Source organism: Tenrec ecaudatus, chromosome 5 (assembly GCF_050624435.1).
Source record: "Tenrec ecaudatus isolate mTenEca1 chromosome 5, mTenEca1.hap1, whole genome shotgun sequence".
Taxonomy (NCBI): domain Eukaryota; kingdom Metazoa; phylum Chordata; class Mammalia; order Afrosoricida; family Tenrecidae; genus Tenrec; species Tenrec ecaudatus.
In genome coordinates this window covers 29,448,712-29,474,004 of record NC_134534.1, presented here as the reverse complement: position 1 = coordinate 29,474,004, position 25,293 = coordinate 29,448,712, and the positions used below count along the sequence as shown (strand labels likewise).

Sequence of the window (25,293 nt, the reverse complement as noted above, 5' to 3'; positions counted from 1 at the left end):
TTCTTAATCCTTGACACCAGATTAGGTGACTACCACATGGAGTTGGGTTCTTCTCCTCCCTTGTGTAACCAAAGAAGGTTGGAGGTGCTCCCCATGCCATTTCCTTAACCAGGGTTAGACCAACTAACCCACCGATATGGCACAAGTATAAATACGTCAAATTCAAAGGAATGCATGGTGTGGTTGTCAGTAAACAGTGCCTTCATAAATTGTATTTTAGTTTCAGAAAAAAACATCAGCTACCACATAAACTGAGTATTATTATTGTCAATTCTTTGAATATGTTTGAATCCAGATAAATATCCAACTTATTGTGATGTCTTAGTATAATGTCAGACATGATGAGCTCATAATCTTATCAGTGAAACTCAAGGCTGAGTAGAAGTCAGCCTGTATTGAGCAAATTACTAATTACAGAGGCAAGAGACTTGCTCAGTCTATCTAAACTTCAGATGCAAAGGTAATTCAATTTTTAAAAAATTCTTACAGCCATGGAAAAAGGTAAAAGGGGAGATGGATTCTGAAGAAAGGCAAAAAATGAAATGTAAATGACAGACAGATGTGGGCAGAGAATAAGAGAAAAAGGAAAAAGGATGAGAGAATGACAGAGTGAAGGACAGTGGGAAAGAAAAATCAGTTAGCAGACTGGGTCTTTAGCGAATAAACAATACATCTCCATGAAGGTCAAAGGCATCTATTATGCCAATATTTGATGAGCACATGAAATCTAATTATTATGACAACATTTGTACAAGAACATTTTTCTTGCTGCTATGGTAGAATCATTCATCAAAATTAACCATATAAAAGATTGACAAACAAATTTAGAGAACGTCAATGTCATACTGCACAAACAAATTATCTGAGTTAAACAATTTATTCAACAATTCACAATATTGTTGAGTTTTTCTTAACTACGTCCTAGGAAAGTGTTTGGCCCCAGACATTCCGTGCTAAATGCAATCGATACAACGTCTTTTTTCAAGGAGTTCAGAACACGGAGGGGATCTCCAGCAACAAGTAACCAACAAGTAGAATAGATGAAATCTTGTGGGTGGGGAAGCACAGAAACTACAGAAACATGAGGAGAGGCACACACTTCAGATTTAGAGATAGAAAAGGCCTCCTTTGGGGCATGGGTGGTAGAGGAAAGATCAGTAGTAAGTCCATGAGGCAATGATGTGGGGGCCACATCTGAACTCAGACTACACAGAGGAGGGGAATCAAACTCCACGCCAACCCAAGGCCAAAGGTCACATGGCAAGACCATGAAAAAACGTGTTCAAAAACATTAGAATTTTAAGTTGGCATCACTGCACAACTATAGCTATGAAATCTTAAATAAGCCATATTAACACATTCTGAATAATTTTATAACAATAAATGTGAAACTGTAAATGAAATTGGCAAATAACCAGGGGGAAAACTTACCAAAACTAACAGGAAAAGATACAGAAAATCAGACTAAATACATTTATTCTAATTTCTGCCCCTGACTCTATCAAAATGCCTCTAGGTCAGAAGATTTGACTAAAGAAGGTCACTAGGTCAGAAGATTTTACTAAAGAATTCCATTAACCACGTAAGAAAAGTAGCAATTGTATACAAGGGCTTACAATTTAAAAAGAAGAATCAATTTTAACTTGTTTGATGAGACTAGCATAACCTAACCCAAAACTCAACAAAGGATAAAACCTTAGACCAATGTGTCTCATGTACATAAATAAAAAAATTCTAAACAAAATATTAGCAGATTGTTTGTCCTAAGAATACAGTGAGAGTTTAATATTAGGAAAACAATCAATGTAATGAAATGCAAATGAGAGGAGCATAGGCACATAACCATCTGCATATTAGCTGGAAATATCTAATAAAAATTAATGTCTGCTCGCTGTATTGGAAAAGAGCTTTGAGTAACTAATAATAGAAAGAATAGAAGGAAACTGGTTAACAAAAGTTAGTGTTAAAAAAGGCTCTAGAAAACATCATTCTTAGTGGTGAAATTCTTTATCAAATTCTGGGAACAAAACAAATGTGCCCAAGATCTCTACCTTCTTTCAAAGATATTTTGGAATTCCTGACCAGTAGCATTGATGAGAAAGGAGCATATAAGCAAATTCTTAGATTCATGTCACAGCAACTGGGATGGCTACTACCAGAAAGGGGGTGGGGACACAAAGAAGGAAGTCTTGGAAATGCTCTGGAGAAAGTGGGACCCTCCCCTGTAGCTGATGGAGGTGTAAAATAGCACAGTCATTGTGGAAAATAGTCTGGCAATTCTATAAGATCGTCAATCAGAATTATCATGTAATTCGGCAATCTTATTCCCAGGCATACACCCAAGCCTTGAGAGGAATGAGAATTCCAGAACACTTATTGCGCTCATGAGGACTTATAGATGGGTCCAGAGGCAGCTGTGTGAACAGAACAAGGGAATACTACATGGTTTTAAATCAGGAAAGGTGTGCATCGGGGTTGTATCCTCTCAACATATTTATTCAATCCATATGCTGAGAAAATCATCAGAGAAGCTGGAAGATATGAAGAAGAATATGGCAAATCAGGACTGGAAGAAAGTTTATTAACATCCTGTGATGTTCAGAGGACCCAACCGTGAGGAGGAATTGAACCACTTGCTGCTGAAGATCAATGATTGCAGCCTCCAGTTTGTATTACCACTCAATATAAAGATCACAATCCTCAGAACTGAACAATTAGGTAACATCATGATAAATGGAGAGAAGGTTGAAGTTGTCAAGGATTTTGTCTTGCTTGGATCCACAATCAATGCTCATGGAAGCAGCAGCCAAGTGATTAAAAGGCAAGTTGCATTAGGAAAATCTGCTACACAAGACCTTTTTAGAGCATGGGCACGCAAGGATGTTACTTTGAGGACTAAGAGTGCACCTGACCAAGCCATGGAATTTTCCATTGCCTCGTCTTCCTGTGAAAGTTGGGCACTGAGTAAGGAAGACCAAAGGAAGACGAACTGATGATGTATTTGAATTTTGGTGCTGGAAAAGAATAGTGAAAGTACCATGGAATGCTAAAAGCGCAAACCGATCTGTCTTGGAAGAAGTGTGGCCGGAATGTTTCTTGGAGGTAAGGATGGCAAGACTTTGTCGTCAGGAGAGACCAGTCCCTGGAGGTAGACATCAGTTACCCTGTCCGACATGGTTGCTATGAGTCAGAATAGAATCAATGGTAGTGATTTAGTTTGAGTGAGATACAGTTTGCCACACTAAAATTGTTTGAAAAACAAAACAAAGATTATTAAAATTAGAACATTGGAAAGGAAAAAATAAAACTACCAGTATTTATAATGGTGTGTAGTAGAAAAAAATTTTAAATACAGACATATAAGTAAATTTAATCATTGATTTTAACAAATTTGCTGGACATAAGATGAATAGGCAAAATCAATTTTACTTCTACCTACCAATAACAAATAGAAAATGAAAAAGTTTAAATCTACCATGTTCAAACCATCAAAATAAACCAATGACCTATTATTAAATCTATTGTAATTTGCACAAGATATTTTCAGTGAGAAGTGATCTTGAGGGAACTGAGGCAGCCTGCACACTGAGGATGTAGCACTGACGGCCGAGGCTCTATTTCTCAACCTTGAACCCTCACGCTCTCCTGAAGCGTCCACAGAAAGCTTCCATGACTTATCCAGTTGCTCAAAAGTAGCTTGATGGACCTCTTTGTTATCTGTTGGATAATCAATATCTCATCTAAGAAAGGAAAACTAAGTATCCTATTTTCAAAATGTCTGAACTCTTTCCTTCTCACCTAGTGTCTCTCTCTTATCCCACTGTGTTTTGCCCTTGTTACTTAAAATCCATCTACTTCTCTTGATTTCCTTTTATACATAAGTAAATCCAGATAATAAACAACTATGCATCTGACTTAGTCTTTGATAATAGAGCGAGGTACAAAGATTAAAAAAGAAATGAAGGAAAAACTGAACAAAAGGTGGAAATCCCATGCTTATGTAACAGAAGATTCAATATTCAAAGATTCGGCTTTCCCAAATTGATCTTGAAATTCCAATTCATCCCATGACAAATCCCAACAAGATGTTTTTGGTGAATGCTGACAAGATTGTATATGAAAATAAAGATCCAGAAAATTGTATATGGAGAAAAGACCCAATAAAATTATAAAGAATAATAATTATGGAGCATCTCTTTCACATTATATCAAGACTTTATTACATATCTAGGAATTTACTACTCCAAGGCATTTACCCACTTGAAATGTATACTGTGCATCCAAATAAAATGAACAAGAATGATTTGGGGAATTGTTCACAAGGACCAAAAACTGTGAACAACTAATGAGTCCATCCATCGGGTCTCTACTTAAGTCCTCCCTCAATGCAAGAACACTTTGTTCTAATAACCTGGCATTCTGTGATGCTCACCTTCCCATCACAATCGCTGAAGACAAAATGGGTGTAACTCAAATGCAGTGAAGAAAGTTGATGGTACCCGGCTAATAGAAGATATGGCATCTGGGGTCTTAAAGGCTTTAAGTTAAATAAGTGGCCATTTAGGAGGGGGAAAAGAGGAGCTGATACCAAGGGCTCGAGTAGAAAGAAAAAGTTTGTTAAATGATGACAACATATGTACATAGGTACTTGATACAATTGATATATGGATTGTTATAAGAGCTGTAAGAGGTCCCAATAAAATGATTTATAAAAAATAATAACAATAAAGGATCATGCCAATAAAGCATGTGCAATACCACAAAAAAACTTACATGTTCATCTTCAAAGAGAGATAAACTGTGGTATAGTGATATGGAACGCGCATCAATGAAATGAATGAGTTCCTGCTACTCACGGCATATGAATAATTCTTCCAAACAAACATAATCTTAAGCCAAAGAAGCTAAGTGCAAGGAAAGCATCCTCTATGCTTATTATTATCGAAAACTTTTCATAATGATTTTAAATTTTCAATTCAACAATACATATATTGACAGCCGTCCCCAAGATGTACCAGCACTTTTCCCACTTCTGCCCTCTGTGCTTTTATTTATGTAAAATGTTAAAAGAAACCAAATTAATCTGTAGAATAGAAGTTGAAGCACTGATCACTTTAAACCTGCTGTTACATCAAGGAGGCACTGGGGTGGGCAGTTTGTGAGTGCCGGTGAGTGTGAGTGCCGGTGAGGTCCTGTTTCTTCATAGGAGTGTACTTATCGCTGGCATTCACTTTGTAGCAAGCATTAAGTGATGTGTGTCTTGTATTTGTCCTCTTTTGAACGCATGTTAGACTTCAATATCAAAGTTTACTTTAAAGAAAACAAAAATCCATAGACCATGAGGCTGAGACTTACTACCCTAAGATAAGAGAACATAAAACAACCCAAGAAACAAGTATCAAACTTCGGGGGGAGGGTTATTCCACAATATTCTAAAAAACTGTACCTCTCCATTACAAGAGTCTTGAAAGGAAAATTAATTGAAGGGAAATAGCTGGACCGTGGTTTAAGTTGTCTCTGGAGCACTGGGGGAGATTCTGTGGTTGAAAGGAAACACTGAAACATGTAGCAGGGCGGAGAGGATGATGGCATGAAGGTAGCTTTCCAGGCTCAGAAAGGTGATGAAAGCCGCGTATGATCTCTGGAGGGCAAGGGACCTTTGGAAGTACTTCAAACAATAGTAAAAGGGTCCGTTGTAAGTGTGGAGCTACCTACCCTTCCTCAACCCATTCTAAGCCCATGTGATGCGTCTGTGTGGAGGCATCTCAGGACAGAGGAGAGAAGGTTTTTCTCCTCAGAGATTAGCCCCAAATAATGCAAACCTCTCAGAGAAGCCTTCTCACCAAGCCACATTAGAGTAGAGAACCCCTGGCTATTTAGTATGTAGAGAAAATAAGATCTGGTACATGGCTCAATGTCTCCTACACATCTGAAAACACTTGGCAAAGCACCGGATACTCCCCCATGACTAGGTTACGACTGCACAGGTGCTGAAAGGTCAGGTAGAAACTACACGGTCAACAGATGAAGCAAGAGCAAGGGTTGCCCCACCAGGACCTGCTAGACAAGCAGGACCTACAAGCAAGTTCCGAAAAATGATCATGGAATGCCCTCCCTTCAAATCCAAGAAATGGAGAGAACAAGGAGGAAACCAAATGTCAGGCCACTCTCTAGAGCGGGGCGATTATCCAGACCTCACGGGGTTATTAAAAAGGTTCAGGAGCACAATTAAAGCAACTGTCATCAAGAGGGCAGCAGTAGATTCTAGTTCTTTTTTCATGGAGTGAAAGGGCTGAGAAAAGAACTCTGGCCCTTCCGGTCTAACCACGTGTCTGCAGCTGGGCAAAATTCAAACCACTAAGGCAGTGGTTCTCAATGTTCCTAATGCCGGCACCCTTTCATACAGCTCCTCGTGTGGTGGTGACCCCCAACCTTAAAATTATTTTTGTTGCTACTTCATCACTGTAATTTTGCTGCTGTGATGAATTGTGAATATCTGGTACAGAGGATTTATTTTCACTGTTATAAATTGAACACATAATTAAAGTATAGCGATTAATCACAAGAACAATATGTGATTATATATTGTGAAATATTTATTTCTAATTGCAAATACATGAAATTTGTCTTGTAGCATGGGTAAGAATCTTCACGCCGGGTACTCATATATGGGCATATCTGCATGTGGGCAGACCCGCCTGGAGATAGGTAAGAAGCGGTGTCTTGGTTCCTAAGACCATTGAAAATATGTGTTTTCGGATGGTCTTAGGCGACCCCTGTGAAAGGGTAGTTCAACCTCCAAAGGGTTCACGGCCCACAGGCTGAGAACCACTGCACTAAGGCAACTGTTGCTCAGCCTACTGATACAGACTTTAAGGCATGGAGCTTTGACAGGCCATGTTAGTATGTAACCCAGGTTCAGTCAGCAACATTTCCCAACTCCTACCTGGCAATTTAAGTCCATTTCTTTTCATTAGAGCCCTGTGAAAACAGAGTAATTGGTTATGTTCTTTCCTATAACTTTTCTTTTACTGGAAAATAATCATGTACGGTAAGTAATTTCAACTCATCTCAGCTTTCCTCATTGCCCTTGCTTTAAGATCTCACTGTTTGGTTTCTCAGCACAAAGAACTTTAAAAATATGAAGATCAAAACAGCCCATGATGCTTTATTATGTGGGAAAATAGCTTTTCATATTTTATGACATAAGTGAAAAACTTATTTTTAAAATAACAAAGATTGCTGATCTGTAAGAAAGTTAATAGTTTTAAAGATATGACACTGAATTTGACTCTGCCCTGTGAATCACATCTTTAGCCAAAAAGGAAATTAAAGAGGCAGGAAAAGTCAGTGACTTACTCATAGTCAAACTACTGATCAGAGCTAGACCTGGGATTCGAACTCCAACCACCCTCTCTGTCTTCACACCTCTTCTTGGTTAGGCCATCATCCCAAACCATCATCATCAATCATTTGCATCACATCCAAAAACCCCACGGCCAGTGGGCTGATTTAAAAAATATGATGTTAGTACTTTGGTTAAACAAAAAAAAAATCTTCAATGACTTCCCAGTAATGTAAGAGAAAAACTCAAAAACTCAAAAAAAAAAAAGGCTTGCTATGCAAGCCAGGTCCTGCCATGAATGCGTCTTTCCTGCCTGGTCTTCCTTAAACAGGAAGCTTGTTGTTACTGGGTAGTATCACGCGGGCTCCCACGTAGAGAAGCCCTATGTACAACAGAACAAAATATTATTTGTTCCTGCGTCAGTCTCACAATCATTTGAATCCATTAATATGAAGCTAGTCATGCCATTGTTCTTACAAATGTTCTTGGTCATGGTAATCAAGTGCCCTCTAGTCCTACCACGTTGAGAGCTGTTCTCGTGAGTAATGGTGCAGCCACCCTCAGACAGAGACGCCATACATTCTAGAGGAGAACAGCTCTATAGGGTTTCCTTGGCTGTGATTCCTATGGGACCAGATCTCTAGGACTTTCCGTCCTCACTGCCTGTGGCTGGGTCGGTACTGCCAACATTTGAATGACCAGCCAAGTGAAAACTAATGCTTCACTCGGGTTTCTTTGATCATGAATAGATGCTAAATGTTATCAGGATATATATATTTTTTCTGCATTGATTGGTAAGAGCATATGATGTTTTCTTTTGTTAGTCTGTGGATCGATCATGGATCACCATGATGAGCTTTTGAATTCTGGAATACCCGTGCATACTTGGAATAAATCGCACTTGTTAGGGGTTCAGAATTGGTTTTATACATTGTTGTTGAATTTTCTGCTATTTCGTTGAGAATTGTTTTCAGTATATTCGTGGGTGGTCTTAATCTGTAGGGTTCCTTTCTTGTCAATGTTTTATCCAATGTTGGTAGTAAGGTCATTCTGGTTGACCTTACTGAAAGGTTGGAGGTGGAGTTCACCCAGTGACACTGATGAAGAGTGACCTGGTGACGTGCTCCTGAACAAAGCAGCCTTTGGAACCCCAGGAGAGCAATAAGGGTGATGAAATGATACAGGTAGAAATATAATGCTATCACAATGTGAAGTATGTGCCCAATGATATTGAATTATTCATACAGTAACTGTGAATGGATGCATGTTTGGTGGTGTATAATGCTACAAAAATAAATAAAATACTATTTTTAAAAAGAGGAAATGAAAGAAAATTCCATGGAACAGTTCTCTGATGCACATGCAGCTGTCATGAATCAGCTCCACAGGAAACTAGTAACTGGGTCTGGTTCATAGAATGAGTTAGGACATGCTCCTTCTGCTTTGAATTCTTGAATAGGATTGTGGAGGCTTTGCATCATTCTTTTCTTAGATATTTGGCAGTAAGAAACTATGAAACTACCAATAATCATGCTTTATTATTTTTTTAAATTATATTATTGATCTAATTTATTTAATAAATATAGATCTATCCAGATAATCTATTATGATTCATATCAGTTTTGTTCCTCAAAGAATTGTTCCAGAGATTTCTCTTCTCCAAACATGTTAATCACAAAGTTGTTTCAAACAAACTCACTGCCATCAAGTCAAAGTTGTTCAGAGCTGTGAAAAAAAGACCAAGGATCTTAGACAACCAATTATACTAGATTGATAGATGAATCACATAATGAAACATTCTGCAGCCCTTAAAATTCATCCTGCAGGGGTAGATTCATTGACACAGAAAGATATCTTTAATATGCTACAAAATGAACAACTTATATTCCAAAACAACTTACATTATGTGATTCAAATATCATAGACTTGCTTATTTTTTATTTATACACATATAGAGATGAGCTGTAAAATATTCTCAGTAGTTATTTCTGAGTGATGGTATATGGCTCCTTTTTTAACTCTATTTTTCTGATCTTACTATTAGATGCATAAATTATTTTGTGATTTTTTTTCTTTTAAGAAGATATAGTCAATCTATAGTCATTATCTTCTACTACTTGGTGTTTTGTTTTTACGTTCTGTTGCACTAATTTGCTATAAGTCAGAAGCAACTCAATGGCGCTTGACAACCAACAAGCTTAGTCATATCTTCGCAGCATGATTTGCATTGCCACTTCTAGTTGGTGCTATGGTAACCTTCGAAGACAGAGTGCTTCATAACTAGAAAGAACAGCATGTTTGCCAGATAACCTGAGGATGAAGTCATAGGCATTATCTGTTCTTGGGCAATTATGTGTAGGAGTGGCTCATCTGTTTCCTGTGTTTCAAAGATGAAGTTAAAATATACTTTACTAGCAACAGGGTTTGAATCTGAATGTTCTGAAAGCTCTTATAACAATCCATACATCAATTATATCAAGCACATTTGTACATAATATGTCATCATCATTTTCAAAACATTTTCTACTTGAGTCCTAGGTATCAGCTCCTCTTCGCCCCAGCCCCCACCCTCCCCCACTTCTGACCCCTTGATAAAGTATAAATTATTATTATTTTCATATCTTATACCATCCGCTATTTCCCTTCACCCATGTTTCTGTTGTTCGTGCCCCTCAGGGCGGGAGGTTATATATCAATCATTTTTATCCCCTCTCTCCCCCAAGTCCCCCTACCTCTCTACCCTCATGGTATCATGGTATTCCCATTATTGTTCCTGAGAGATTTATCCTGGATTCTGTGTGTCAAGAACTCTTATCTGTACCAGTGTACATGCTCTGGTCTAGCTGGATTTGTAAGGTAGAACTGGTGTCATGCTAGTCGGGGGGCAGGGTGGGGAAGTATTAAAAAATAGAAGAATGTTTTGTGTTTCATCAGAGCTGTACTGCACCCTGACTGACTCGTCCCTTACTTGTGACCCTTCTTGAAGGGGGTGTCCAATAGTCTGTAGATGGGCTTTGTGTCTCTACTCCAACCCCACTCATTAGCATCGATATAATTGTTTGTTTAGGGTTTTCTGATGTCTGATACCTGATCCCGTTGACATCTTGTGACCACACAGGCTGGGGTGCTTCTTCCATGTGGGTTTTGTTGCTTCCCTGCTAGGTGGATACTTGTTTGACTTCAAGCCTTTAAGACCCCAAATGCTCTAACTTTGAATAGCCAGGCACCATCAGTTTTCTTCACCACATTTGATTCACCAATTTTGACTTCAGCAATCATGTCAGGAAGGTGAGCATCACAGTTTATTAGAACAAAGTGTTCTTGTATTGAGGGAGGACTTGAGTAGAGACCCATTGTCCATCTGCTACCTTGATACTTAACTTGAAATCCCTATCATTGTCTATTAATATATTTACATAGATACATGCTTATATTTATACCCCTCTTTCTTTCTTCTATTTCCTTTTACTTTCCTCCTGCCCAACTATCATGTTCAACCTTCATTTGGCTCTGAGTAGGTAATTCCTCTCAGTTACATTACACTTGATCAAGCTCCAGCAGGCGTTCTACCCTCCTCACCATTGATTCCAGTTCTCTTGTTCCCTTGTCCCTGGATTCGTTGGCTACCCACTCCCTTTTCCACACCTCTCTCCCCTGACCCCCACCCCCTACCTCCAGAAACTGTTGGTCTAATTATTTTCTCCTGGGATTGTTTATCTTGCTTACCTTATACAGATAGGCATGAAAACAGAGAAGAAAAACAAGGGGAACCTATATTTCCAGGTCTATCTGCTGACCCTTATGAATGTTTTCCAATCCTGTCTGATGAGGTGCCAAGCCCTGACCTCAGAGTCTGAAGTCTATTTTCTGGATTCCTCAGGGACTTCGTTGCCCTGCTCCCCTTGCTGCTCTGTTGCACTCCCTTCATGTTTTGCCCCAGTGTGAGGGGGTCAGAACAGTCACAATTCCCACACTATCTCCAGTGCTGTCCCCATAGCACTATGGGCCAGAGAGGGGACTTCATGTCTCATGATGGCTCGATCTCTATAGTCCTCTCTGTGCCTTGGCTGCTACGAGAAGTGTCGTCCTCCAGGCTTGGTGGACCAGGATGGGATCCATACTCTTTCCTTCTTAGTTTGCTCCCCTGTGGTCTAGACAGACTCTCCAGTCTCCCTGGGCTGCATCTTCAGTGCTGTCCTCCATAGTGCAGTCTTCTGGGGAGGGGGTTGATGTAGCTGGGGTTGGGACCAGCCCCTCAGACCTCTCTGTTAGTTCACTTTAATATGCTACAAAATGAACAACTTATATTCCAAAACAACTTACATTATGTGATTCAAATATCATAGACTTGCTTATTTTTTATTTATACACATATAGAGATGAGCTGTAAAATATTCTCAGTAGTTATTTCTGAGTGATGGTATATGGCTCCTTTTTTAACTCTATTTTTCTGATCTTACTATTAGATGCATAAATTATTTTGTGATTTTTTTTTCTTTTAAGAAGATATAGTCAATCTATAGTCATTATCTTCTATTACTTGGTGTTTTGTTTTTACGTTCTGTTGCTTCATGTTGGTATGTTGCCCTCAAGGCTTGACATTCCAGGTTGAGGTCTGGTCCCTCTCTCGCTTTCCTGTGGAGACATAAACAATACCCTCGCAGCATGGGTAGTTAGTGCCCTGTTCCCCACTATCCATGTGCTCTTTTTTTTTTCTTTCCCCTCCTTTTTAGTTGGCTGCCATATGTCCCTGGGTGGGTTAGACCCCTGCCAGAGTGCCTGGGCCTTACCCAGGGAATTTATGCATTTAGTGGCTTTTCCCCTGTGACCCTTGTGCTTCTGAAGCTTACCTCAGTGGACTCGTTGTACTTGTCATTTGTGCTTGGCTTATTTCACTTTGTGTCATTTCCTCAAACCCTTCCCATATGACAATGTGTTTATTGCACTCACCACTGCTTTTTAGGGATGTACAGTACTCCATTGTGTGTATGTCCCGGAGTTTTTAATCCACTCATCCGTTGATGCAAATTTAAATTGTCTCCAAGTCTTCGTGATTGTGAACTGTGTCACATGAACATTGGAGCACAAATGGCTGGTCATGGTCTTTTTCTTGCCTCTTCTGGGTATATGTCCACTAGGGGGATTGCTGGGTCATATGGTAGCTCAATTTCCATTTGTTTTAGGTATCACCAAATCAATTTCCATAATAGCTACACATAACTACAGGTCCACCAGCAGTGGATGAGAGTTTCTATCTTACCACAGCCCCTCGAACAATTGTTGCCTTCTGATTTTTTGAACTGGACTGTCTTTGAGGATGCTAGATAGTATCTCAGAGTTGTTTTAATTGCATTTCCCTGTGGCTAATGATGGGAACATTTTCTCATATGTTTATTGGTCATTCAGATTTCCACCCTTGTGAAACTTCTGTTCAGGTCCTTTGTCCACCTTCTCAATGGGCTATATAATTTTTCTTATTGTAGGCTAATGAAGTATTGTAGAATTTAGCAATAAGACCTTTGTTTGATGTGTTATTGCTAAAGATATTTTCCCAGTCTGTGGGCTCTCTTATTACCTTCTTAGAAAATTATTTTGGTGCACACAGGTAGTCTATCTTCAGTATATCGCACTTGTCAATTTGTGCTTCTTCTGTATTTGTGTCCTTCCCCATTTCCAATAGCCTATGTATTCCCTGTGCCAAAGTTCTTAGGTTTGTCCTAATTCCCTCATTAATGGGCCTAATAAGTTGGAGCTTTACCTTAAGGTCTCTGAGCCACCTTAAGTTTATTCTTGTGCATCGTGGAAGGTAAGAGTCTTGCTTCATTTTTCTGCAGGTAGATATCCATTTTTTCTAGCACCACTTATTGAAGAGGGCATCTGTTTCTCAGTTGATATTTTTGGGGGCCCTTATCAAAGATCAGTAGTTCTTGGGTCTTCCTTCTCCATGTGAAATTGGTAGTCAGTATTTCCAATTCTTTGAATAAAGAAGTTGGAATTTGTATTGTGATGGCGTTAAACTTATATAGTGCCTTAAGCAGGACTGACATTTTTACTATATTAATTCTTCTGGTCATGAGCATGAGATATTCCTCAATTTGTGGGGGTCATTTTGGTTCCTTGTAATAGTGTTTTATAGTTTTCCTCAGAGAAATCTTTTGGGTTTTTTTTGTTAGGTATATCCCTAGATATTTCAATTTGTGCTTGGCTATTGTGAAGGGTACTAGCTTTTTTATGTCCTCGCAGCATGGGTAGTTTGTGCCCTGTTCCCCACTATCCATGTGCTCTTTTTTTTTTTCTTTCCCCTCCTTTTTAGTTGGCTGCCATATGTCCCTGGGTGGGTCAGACCCCTGCCAGAGTGTCTGGGCCTTACCCAGGGAATTTATGCATTTAGTGGCTTTTCCCCTGTGACCCTTATGCTTTTGAAGCTTACCTCAGTGGACTCATTGTACTTGTCCTTTTGTGCTTGGCTTATTTCACTTTGTGTCATTTCCTCAAACCCTTCCCATGTGACAATGTGTTTATTGCACTCACCACTGCATTTTAGGGATGTACAGTTCTCCATTTTATAATTATATATAGCTTCCTTGTTAAACTTCTTTCCCTGTGATCCATCTCTTTCAGAGAGCGGTGTATTAAAGTTACCTACTATGATTTCTTTTTCCATCTTTTGGAGCATTTTACTAATAAATTTCATGGGTGTCTCATTGGGCACATATATATTTATTATGCTCACTGGTTCTTGGTCTACTGTTCCCTTGAGCATTATATAGTGCCCCTCTTTATCTCTTGTTATGACTTGCACCTTGAGATCAATTTTTTCAGCGATTAGGATTGCAACCCCTTGCTCTTTTGAAATGTCATTTGCTTGTTATATTTTTCTCTAGCCTTTGATTCTAGCCTATTTTTTATATAGATCATTTTATTGGGGGCTCGTACAACTCATCACAATCCATACACGAATCCATTGGGTCAAGCACTTTTGTACATTTGTTGTCATTCATTTTCAAAACAGTTTCTTACTCCTTGAGCCTTTGTTATCAGCTCCTCATTTTCCCCCTCCTTCCTCCACCCTTCCTCCCTCATGAACATTTGAGAGTTTATAAATTATTATTATTTTGTCATGTCTTGCACTGTCCAATATCTCCCTATAGCCCCTTATCTGTTGTTCATCTCCCTGGGATGGGGTTATTGGTAGGTCATTGTGATCCGTTCCCATTTTCTCCCCCCACCTTACCCTTAGCCTCCTGATATGTATTCTCAGCCTATTTTTGTCTGCAAGCTTGAGATGTGTCTCTTGTAGGTAGCAGATCAATGGGTTGTGTTTCCTAAGTCAGTCCACTAGTATCTGTCTTTTAATGGGTGTGTTCAGTCTATTGATATTCAGAGTTATTACACTCATCTGTGGAATCTGTAATGTCATCATGTACCTTTTGTGTTGGATGTGTACCTACCTCCCTTCTTTTCAATGCATTATGGGCTCGCATGAATCATTCTTGCCTTCTTTTCACTGTTGAGCCAATGTTATCTTGGGCCCTATTTTCAATGTGGTAACCTCTGGGTGGAGTTGTTCTATGTAGTAGTCTCAGTTGTGCTCAGCGAGTGTTGTTCTTCTACCCATAATGGGTTGGTAAGAGTTTTTTGAGAGCTGAATTTCTTTCAACGTATTCTTTGACTTTTTCCTTGTCCAGGAAGAATCTTATTTCTCCATCTATCTTGATAGATAATTTGCCTGGATAGAGTATTCTTGTGTTATTTTCTTTCAACTTTCAGAATATGTTACTCCACTCTCTCCTCTTCATGGTGCCTACTGATAGATATGAGCATATTCTTATTTTTGATACCTTTATAGGTGACTGACATTTTCCCCTTAGATGCTCTTATGTTTTTCTCCTTTCCCTTGGCAAATTCTTCTTGGGATTCAGTCTCCTGAATGGTTGCCTGATTCTCATTTATTAAGCTGGGGGAAGTTTTCCTCTAGGAATTCTCTCATTATTTTTAATATTTACTTCATTATTGTGTCCTGTTCCAGTAGTCCAATTATTCCAATATTGTTCCTCTTCATAGCATCAGACGTTGTTCTCAAGTTTTCTTTAGCTTCTCTGAGTATAGTGTCTGACTGTCTTTCCCTTTTTTTGAAGTCAGCCTTGTTATCCTATAGATCACTGATATGGTACTCTGCTTCTTCTAGTCTGCTAGTGACATCTGTATATTTGTTATTTGCTTTTGTTACCTTGCCCAGTAACTCTTGTAATTTCCCTTAGGTGTGTGGCCTTTTTCTCTATTGTTTCATCTTTTTTCTGTATTGTTTCCCTCATATCCTGTATGAGTCCTAGCAGTATTCTAAAGATTTCTTCCTGTGGTAGATCAATGTCTGCTTTTTCTATGAATGTCAGGACTTCCCCCAACATTGCCTTTTATATCTCCTGATTTTTGTGTAGGTTGTTAAGGCAGTTTGCTGTCGTTTTGGAGAACAGAGTGCCATTTTCCCAGGATTCAAGAAACCCTGGACTCTCTCTTTTGGGAGTTTAGTTGGAATGCTTCTATGAGCTGCCTATAATCCACTTCCCTGGGGAGTTGGTCTATGGCTTTGTCCCTCTGGGGTTTCCCTGTCATCCTAGCCTCTTCTGTTGTTTGAGGGTGGGTTGGATGGTGCTCTCCGGGGATGCTGACCAGATGGTTGTAGACCATGAGGGTGGCACTGTGTAGACCGTTCCGGTGAGAAACAGTTGTGGTTTGGTGTGGAGAGCTTCAGAGAGAGACCTTGGAGGGTGGATTGAGGCCAGTAGTGGTTGGCAAACCACAGTACTGGTCTAGGGAGTGCTTACAGTGTAGCCATGGGTCCAGGGACAGTCTGATGAGGGCACCGCGAGCCCTGGGGCCACATTCTGGAGACAATCTGGCCACTATTAATAGTATTTCGCAGATTCTTTGAGAATAGCTGAGTGGGTTTGAGGCCCACTAGTTCTGAATTGCCCTGGCTGCCCTCCTGTGTCACCCCATTCTCCCTCCTGCACAACTCTGTAGGCCATGTTCCAGGGATCTACACTCTACCTAGGGGTTCTCCAATTGCAGAAAATTAGTGTCTAATTATTTTTTTCTTACCCATGCTGTCAGGCAAAGAGCTGAGCAGAGGGGAAAATGGGGTGGCCAATGCAATTTCTCTGTTCCTGGTCAGGGAGAAGATATGCAAAACCTTAAAATACAGGAGTGAGGAGGCTTAAAAGAGGAGACATCCTAGTGTTAGCCCTTGTGGATACTTCTTGGAGACTCTCTATGAGCCCGAGATTATGAGCATCTTTAGACAGCAGACTATGGAAACTACTGCAAGCTGTCGGTCTTGGATCTTGGGTGCAGGAAGGGGTGACGGACTCCATCCGGCTGGACCTACCAAGGGATTAGTGGAGTCCTCGGGAAGTTAAGGTGAACTTAGAGCATTTCAGCGAGCCCTCTAGTCACTCTGTGGGTGAAAATTTCAGGGGGAGGTCTGATCCACAGACCCTAATACACTTAAACTATCTCTGGTACTCTGAATCCTACTATTTGCCTCCTTACCTCTTAATTTTCTGATCTAAAAGCAGGAACACTGGGCAGGTGATGCCATCTTGGAACTCTAGATGCCATCTTGGAACCAAATCCACGTTTGAATCTTATACTATGGAGCATCGAGACATGATATTTATGTGGCACGAGCAGACCTGAGATTGGATCAGGTCAGGTATCAGATGTGGTCTTTACATGGGGGATAATTATAAGAGAATTTCTTTCAGATTTCCAATTTCAAAAAGAGTTTTATGTTTCCTTCCTTTAAAAACTCAACTTTGTTTCTTAGGAATAATTAAGTGGATATCCAAATACCTTTATCAGGACTCATCAGTGACAAACGTTTTGTTTCATGTCTACATACATCTAAGGCAGTGGTTCTCAACCTTCTTAATTCTGTGACCCTTTAATACAGTTCTTCATGTTGTGGTGACCCCATATGTGGGTGTATCTGCATTTGGGCGGACCCGCCTGGAGATGGATAGAGGAATGATGTCTCCATTCCTAAGACCTTCAGAAATATGGTCTTAGGTGATCCCTGTGAGAGAGTTGCTTAATCCCCAGGTTGAGAACCGCTGATCTAAGGAAAAGGAGTTAACATTAATATATTATTTAGAAGTAATTACAAGTACATTGGCCTTTCCCTGTTAGTCTCTACTCATGTAGAGTGGTTAGTATTTCCTCTTCTCGTTCCATGCAAGCATCTCCATTAAGTAAGGACCTTCTCCTACATAACTGCTACCTTGCCATTCCATATAAAAATGAGGATAATTCTGTCATGGTAATATCCAGTCCATATCTATATTCTCTAATTACCTCAAAATTTTAGGTTATGGTTTTCAGACCCTCAACTTTTGTATGCACTTGTTTCTACCTAGTAGAATCTATTCCCCACTTCCATTTTCAAAATAGCCCTCTTGGGGAGCCATTGCATAGAAAGCATCCAGTCTCTGCTGGTGGTGATGGGCAATTCAGATATTATTGTGGGTGACAGTCGCATAACATGAGTGTGATATCACTAAATTGAACACTTGAAAAATGTTAAATTGGTGAATACTAGGTTATGTATATTTTTCCAACAATAAAAACATAATTCTTTTCACATTTATCTTACAGAAGAAAGAATATAACATAACTCATCTGGAAACTATGTCAGGATGAAGGCACTTAACATAATGTTTGCAGGAAAACCTCTTTTATTGGTTAATCAAGACACCCTCTTCCTGTCTTCCTCTCTCTCAAAGATACTTGTGATTAAAGTCTAATTTATTGCATTGCAAAGGAGGAAAGTTGGCCATATAAAGAAGTTGCCTCTTCTCTGCCCTTGTTGACGCTTTTCAAAGAAAGTGGTACTCCCTCAGGGAGAATCTGGTGCAAGCAGTGAATAGAGCACTGTTAAGAAACACTCAAAACTAAAACTGATCTCTTAGAACTAAGCTCCCCCCTCAAGATATTCATAATAGTCATCCTAGAAAAGCACATTTGTGCCAAAACAGTAAACTTTAGTGATGCTGAGTAATTGGACTATTTTCCAAACTAATCAAGTAGTTCTAGTTACAGTGGAAAGTATATCCACAAAAAAACATTTAAGTGATTTATTTTAGGCCCACTGTGTATTATTCAATGAGGTTTATTGGATATAGTTCATCAAATTAACTCCTAAAACATGTGCTTTAATTATATACCATTACTACTCTATTTCATCTTACACAGTAGTTAATATTTTTATCTCCTATATTATAAGACAAAAAGAGGAAAGCCCTAGACCAGATGGATTGACCCAGTGACGACAACAATGGGCTCAAGGAGGATGACTCGGGACCTGGTTCTTTTTCATTCTGTCCTACCTTGAGTTTCTGTGAGTTGGAATCAACTTGCCAGCACCTAACAGCAATATTACATAACTACACTCACATGATAATTGTCAGACCAAGTTAGTGAGAAGACCATTTCTCTCTCATAAAATGTATAGAAATTTTGTATCATTATGCCTAACAAAGTAGTAGAGCTATAACTATAGCTCTATCTGTGATTCACATTTAATAATTCCCCAAAACAGACACTAAGCATAGTATTTCTATGCAAGCACATTTCGGTAAAGCACATCATATTTGATTTATTATGCTCTTCATTCCACAGCTACCATGTTAAGTACCTATCGCAGTGCATTTTCACAAATTCAGAAATTAACAAATGACATTATACTCTATGACTTAAAAATGAATTAGTGATATTAGATTCTATGTCATTTAAAATGAGATTTATCTGCTTTGGGTGATCTGTTTTACAGGATGCACTCCACACTTTACTTTCCACTGTTCTTTATAATATTTTTTGAAACACACATTAATTCATTGGCTCAAATTAAAAATAAAGCCAAATTTTTCTAACAGTAAGTTTGAGTTGGCTGACTTGTCAATGAGGACTGATTTTTCTAATTAGATAACAGAATAGATATTTTCCACTAATTGAGCTAAATCTGACATTCAAAGATTTTGACCAAAACAAACAAACAAACAAACAACATTTATATATAATTAAGCCTTATGATATGGGAGGAAGCAAGCATTTTTGACAACTGCAGCACTGGCAACAATATACTCAAATGACTACAATTTCAATGCCTCACTTCTCTCTGCATATATTCAGTTAACAATGAACGCCAAGTGCAAAAGTAACAGATATAATTAATAGTCATTTGAAAAGTATTGGTAAAGCATTTTTGTGGCAATTCCCAGAAACTGAAAAAAAATGAATGACTCCAATAAACTGATCACAAGTCTTTGTGAGTTGATTTCCAATTCTTTGCTCTCAGCAAAATGGAAAGAGGACCTAATAGAATATTCAGCTAATAAATTATTTTAAATGACTTTTGACGGTAGGCCTCTTTGATATGTTTGAATATAACTCAGAAATTGTTCAATTAAGTAAGACACCATTAGAATAAAATGTTTTACATTCTCCTCTGCTACTTATGGAAATTGGTACTAAGCCCTCTCTTTCTCAAACATAAATAAGATTTATCCAGAATTACATTAACTGATTTTTCAAGATCGGTTTGCGATTAGTGTCATTAAATCTTTAACCGAATTTGGTTTTGGTAGCAATTTTCAAAAGTATGCCTATTATTTTATCAAACTGCATACATATTCCCAATACAATAATAACATAATCTACCAAAATTCGAGGGGCGAAAACGCCAAGCCTATTGTCATCTAATTGATTTTGCCCGACAGCAGCCCTGTAGGGAATAGGGTTTCTATGACTGTAAAACTCTATGGAAACAGACGGTCCTGTCTCTCTCCACTACAACGGCTGCTGGGTTTCAGCCTCTGACCCTTCAGTCATTAGTCAGCCACTTAACCACTGTGCCACTGCGGCGTTTTAATGCGCAATGTCTTTGTGGAAACCGAACATAGTTTTGTTATGAGTGCAGTCTTCAGACGGAGATTGGTTCCTCCAGATCACCCCCTTCCACACCCCCAACCTGAGCCCTGGGAATTTTTGCCACTGGCTCCCTTCAAACTCAGGATGGGGCCAGAGAACCGTGATCATCCCAGAGCAGGGCTCTCTGGCCGTGGCATTTTTTCCAGTGCCCAGGGTTGTGTCAGGGGGCTGTAACTAGGAATCACCTACTGCTGCCACTTGTCCAGCCAGAGAGGGACTAGAGTGTGCCCACTGTCTCATTCTCTGCTCCGCTCCCCATTCAAAAGCACGTTTCTCTTCTTTCTCAATTACAGACCCATCCCGGAGATCCAAACCGCTCTCTGAGTGGCCGGCTCTAAGTCCCGGAGTACCCTTAGACATGTAAGTACTTATTAGAAGCTGGTTACATGTGAGCTGTGATCCACAACTTCCACAGTTTGTACCACCAGCCGCTCCTCAAGAGAAAGGTGGGCTTTCTACTCCTGTAAAGAGTTACAGTCTTGGAAACCCACAAGGGAATTTCTACCTTGTCCTATGGGGTTACTATGAGTCAAAATTGACTCAAAAGCAGTGAGTAGCAGTAGCAGAGCTAAGAGACATTCTTGACTAGGCATTTTCCCTCCTATAGTTTTGGGAAGCTTAAAAAGGTCTTCATTTTCCAGCCTTTTAACTAATCATCTCAGGACCTTATCCATTTGAGATCACTTGCTCCTGGCAACCTCTGTGTGACTTCCCCACACATCTGAGTTCCAGTTTCCTCTGGACTCCAATATCAAGCTCCCAGTGGATCTAGTCAGTCCCACGTCTGGTGGGAGTGACTTGGGGGGCAAAGAGGTGGGTGGGGGTGTTGGCCTCCAGCCGAGAATTTCCCACCTTGGAAATCAGCTCCAAGACAGATAGAAAATTTGGTGTTAGGTACGAACCTCGCAGCTCAAGAGTGGATGCTTCACTCACCTGACACAAGATGAAAAAACACAAAGATCAATCCTGGGGACAGTCGGAAAAAGAAGCCCTTATTCCTGAGTCCAGCTCTGAGGGAGATGAGGAATTTGGTGACCTCATCAAGGGAAACGTGTTTTGTTTTGTTTTTAATGTTTTATAAGGCGCTCTTACAGATACTATACAATCCATAGTTCCATTACATGAAGCATAATTGTACAATTGCCGCCTTCATAATTCCCTTTTGCTTTGGTCGTCCTCCCAGCCTGCGCTGGCCTGGTGTGGATGAAAGTGGATCTCAAGGAGGATCAAGATGCCCTCAAGGAAAAGTTTGGAACAATGGAATCTAACCAGAAAAGTTCATTCCAAGAAATCTCCAAACAGAGAAGAACTACTTGGCAAACAGAAACCATCTGAGAAATTGAATCCGGGAGAACGGGGTTTGAACTAAGTCTGCACAGACATCCCAGAAATGAACAAGCAGGTAGCAAATATTACTCTGTTGTTCTTTTGTGGTGAGAACCTCAAAACAAAATCGCAAACTCACCGCCATCCAGTCAGTGCTGACGCAGAGCATCCCTGTAAGAGGGTAGAACTGGCCCCTGTGAGTTTCGGGGACTTTAACTCTTTCCGGGAGTAGAAAGCCCAGTCTTTCTCCCAAGAAGCGGCTGGTGGTTTCAACTGCTGACTTTTCAGATGGTTACCTCCAGCCACCAGGGTTCCTAAACCACCGCGAAGCCAGTGTTAAGTCAGCCTCTGACTTAGTTAGCTTTGCTGCAAACGTAGAAGAGTGTGGCTTCCATTAACAATACTTTAAACTGGGTCCATCTTGCTGTGGAGGTAACACAGACTCCTTGGATGAACACACACAAAGCCATGGAAATACTGCAGAGTGACATGAATCAGGACCTTTTAAAGGGTCCAATGGAAGCAATCAGAAAGCTCCATCCCCTGAGACCTATTGCACCAGAACTTGACAATAAAACAAACTCGGAATTTACAACAGGAGACCCTGCATGTTCCCAACTCTGTAGAGGAGGCAAACAGGACCCCCATTGGGGTACCATAGACAGAGTAGCCTTAAACTCCAAGGGATGAATGAGACAGTCAGCAGCCAGTGATCGTGTTGCTATGAGAAATGGGAACAAACCTGCCCTACATTATAAAAGAAGAGAGTTCAGATTTTCAGGCATCCAAGCTGATCCAGGTCTCTTAGTGATACAAACTTGAAAGCAACAGGTTGCTAGAGACCACCAGGGGAGAGCAAGTACCAAGTTTTACATCACAACCATCAGCCTTGCCAAAATACGCACAATTGAAAAAGCTGTCCAACTGAGACCTCTCTTCCCACCCGGAAGTGCAGGCATTGAAGATCTTAAGAATGTATTCCGAAAGACTGGCCGGGCCATGGAAGGGAAGCTGACCTAACAGGAAATCCGCGTGCCCCTCAGGTTTGCTGTGCAAGAACAAAGAGCTTAACACGTCTGATTCCGGTGGAGATAGAAGGTACCCATGCCCGGAGCTCAGAGAAGCGTTAGGGGTCTAGTCTGATCATGCATATTTTGGAGATTGATATATACACTGGAATATCTGCCCCACTAACGAAAACAGCCTTTTACTCATCTCATCAAACCTCTAAACTATTGTAGCAGACACACAACCTCTAAACTATTGTAGCAGACACACGACCACCTTTTAACTTATTTGAATAAGCTATATGAAAGCTATTTTTAAAATAATAAGTGCAGTAAGGGATCGATAAAAACACTTTAAACATCAACTCTGCTTCTCCAGATAAAACTCTCTGAGGGCCATGGAATAAAAGTTAAAGTGCAGGGAGAAAATGACATGCAACTTCTTACAATTAAAAAGGAGATTCTTATTGTACTTGTATGATAAATAGCAGTACCTATCATATTGCTATGGAGCCATGGTGGGAAAGTTGAATAAGCTTTGGACTACTTACCACAAAGGCAGCGGTTCAAGCCCATGAGCTGCTCTGTGGGAGACAGTTGAGGCTATCTGCTCAATTTTGAGAAGAGCCTTAGAAATCTTCCGATCTCCATGAGTTGAGATAGACTTGATGGCAGTAGGCTTTGCATGTCATCTTGCTAGTGTAGTTACATGACACGGGGTATGTTTTTAAAGGATTTCAATGCTTTAGCATGTATCTAGAACAAACAGTGGAACTTCACTTTGCATCAATTTCCCATCCCAATTTTTTTGTAGACAGGTGCTGTAGAGTAATTCCAACTCACCACGACCCTACACACAACGGAACAAACTCTGCCTGCTCCTGGTCGCCCTCACAGTTGTTTTATGTTTGAGCCTATTGAGGCAGCCGCTGTGTCAACCCATCTCGGCGAAGCCCTTCCTCTTGTTTGTTGTCCCTCCGCTTTACTGAGCATGTTGTCCTTCTCCAGGGACTGGTCCCTCCTAACAACAGGTCCAAAATCCTTCTTCCAAGATAGATCTGTTTGTTCTTCTGACAGTCCGTGGAACTTTGTATATTCTTCGCCAGCCCCGTAATTCAAATGCATTGATTCTTCTGCCGTCCTTTGTCAAAATTGTTCACATGCCTATACAGTGATGGAAAATACCATACTTCGAGTCAAGTGCAACTTCACCCGCCAAGTGACATCCATTCTTGCCAATGCTTTCAAGAGGTCTTGTATTGCAGATTCACCCAATACAGTGCATCGATTATCTAAGCAAAACAAAATGTCTGACACCTTCAACCTTTGCTCCATTTATCATGATGTCACTATTGGTCCAGTTGTGAGGATTTGGGTCTTTTTTACATTGAGTCATAATCCATACTAAAGGCTGAAATCCTGGATCTTCATCAGCAGGTGCTTCAAGTCCTCTTTTACTTTCAACAAGCCAGGTTGTGTCATCTCTGTATCAGAAGCCTTCCTCCGATTTTGTTGCTGCATTCTTTTTCATCTAATCCAGTTTATCTGATTATTTGTTCAGCACGCAGATTCAATGAGTGTGGTGAAAGGACACGACCCCGTCGCACACCTTTCCTGATTTTAAACCATTGTGGATTCCCTTGTTCTGTTTGCACAGCTGCCACTTGATCCGTGGACAGGTTCTATAGGGCACAATGTAGTGTTCTGGGATTCCCATCCTTTTCAAGTTTGTTAAGGCTCACATAGTCGAATGCCTTTGCATAGTCAATAAAGTACAAAAAAACACCTTTCTAGAATTCTCTACTTCCAGCTAAGCTCCATCTGATGTCAGCAATGATATATTCCCTCTGGCCAGTCATCATCAGAATTCAGATTGAATCTGGTGGGTCACTGGAACCATTGTTGAATTATCTTCCACAAATTAACGATATTGTTCTATAATTTCTGCGCTCTTTGGGGTCACCTTTCTTTGTAAGTGGGACACGTTCAGTTGATTGGCCAGCTAGCTATCTTCTAATCTGGTGGCATAGTTGAGTGAGTGTGTCCAGTGCTTCATCGTGCTTTGGAAACCTTTCCACTGCTATTCGCGCCATCAATTGCTGGAGCTTTGTCTTTCACTAATGCAGCTTGGACTTGTCCCTTCAGGACCATTGGTGCTTGATCATTGTTACTTCTTCAAATGCTTTGATGGAGCCCAATTCTTTTTGGTACAGTGACTCTGTGTGTTTCTTTTTTCTTCCTTTGATGCTACCTCTATCATTCAATATCTGACCACACAATCTTTCAATATTACAGCTCAATAATTGATTTCTTTTTCTTCACTTCATTTATCTTGAGAGATACTGAGCATCTTCTTTCTTTTTTGGCTTCCTAATTGCAAGCCATTGCACATTTCATTAAAAACACGCCACTTTGTTTCTTGAGCTGCCCTTTGAAATTTTTAATTCAATTCTTTTACTTTGTCATTTCTTCCATTTGTTTTAGATAATGGATGTTCAAGAGCAAGTTTCAGAGTCTCATCTGATATCCACTTTGACCTTTTGTTTTTCCTGCATTCTTCACGATGTTTGCTTTCTTAGTGTGCACTGTTCTTGATGTCATTCCAAAGCTCACCGTGTCTTCTGTCAT

At 40.0% G+C, this 25,293-nt stretch overlaps 1 pseudogene; it reads left to right on the top strand.

Annotated features, from left to right (window-relative positions):
• The first annotated feature begins 6,095 nt into the window (after positions 1–6,095).
• On the top strand, positions 6,096–22,371 carry LOC142449058 (EF-hand calcium-binding domain-containing protein 14-like; annotated as a pseudogene).
• The last annotated feature ends 2,922 nt before the right edge of the window (positions 22,372–25,293 follow it).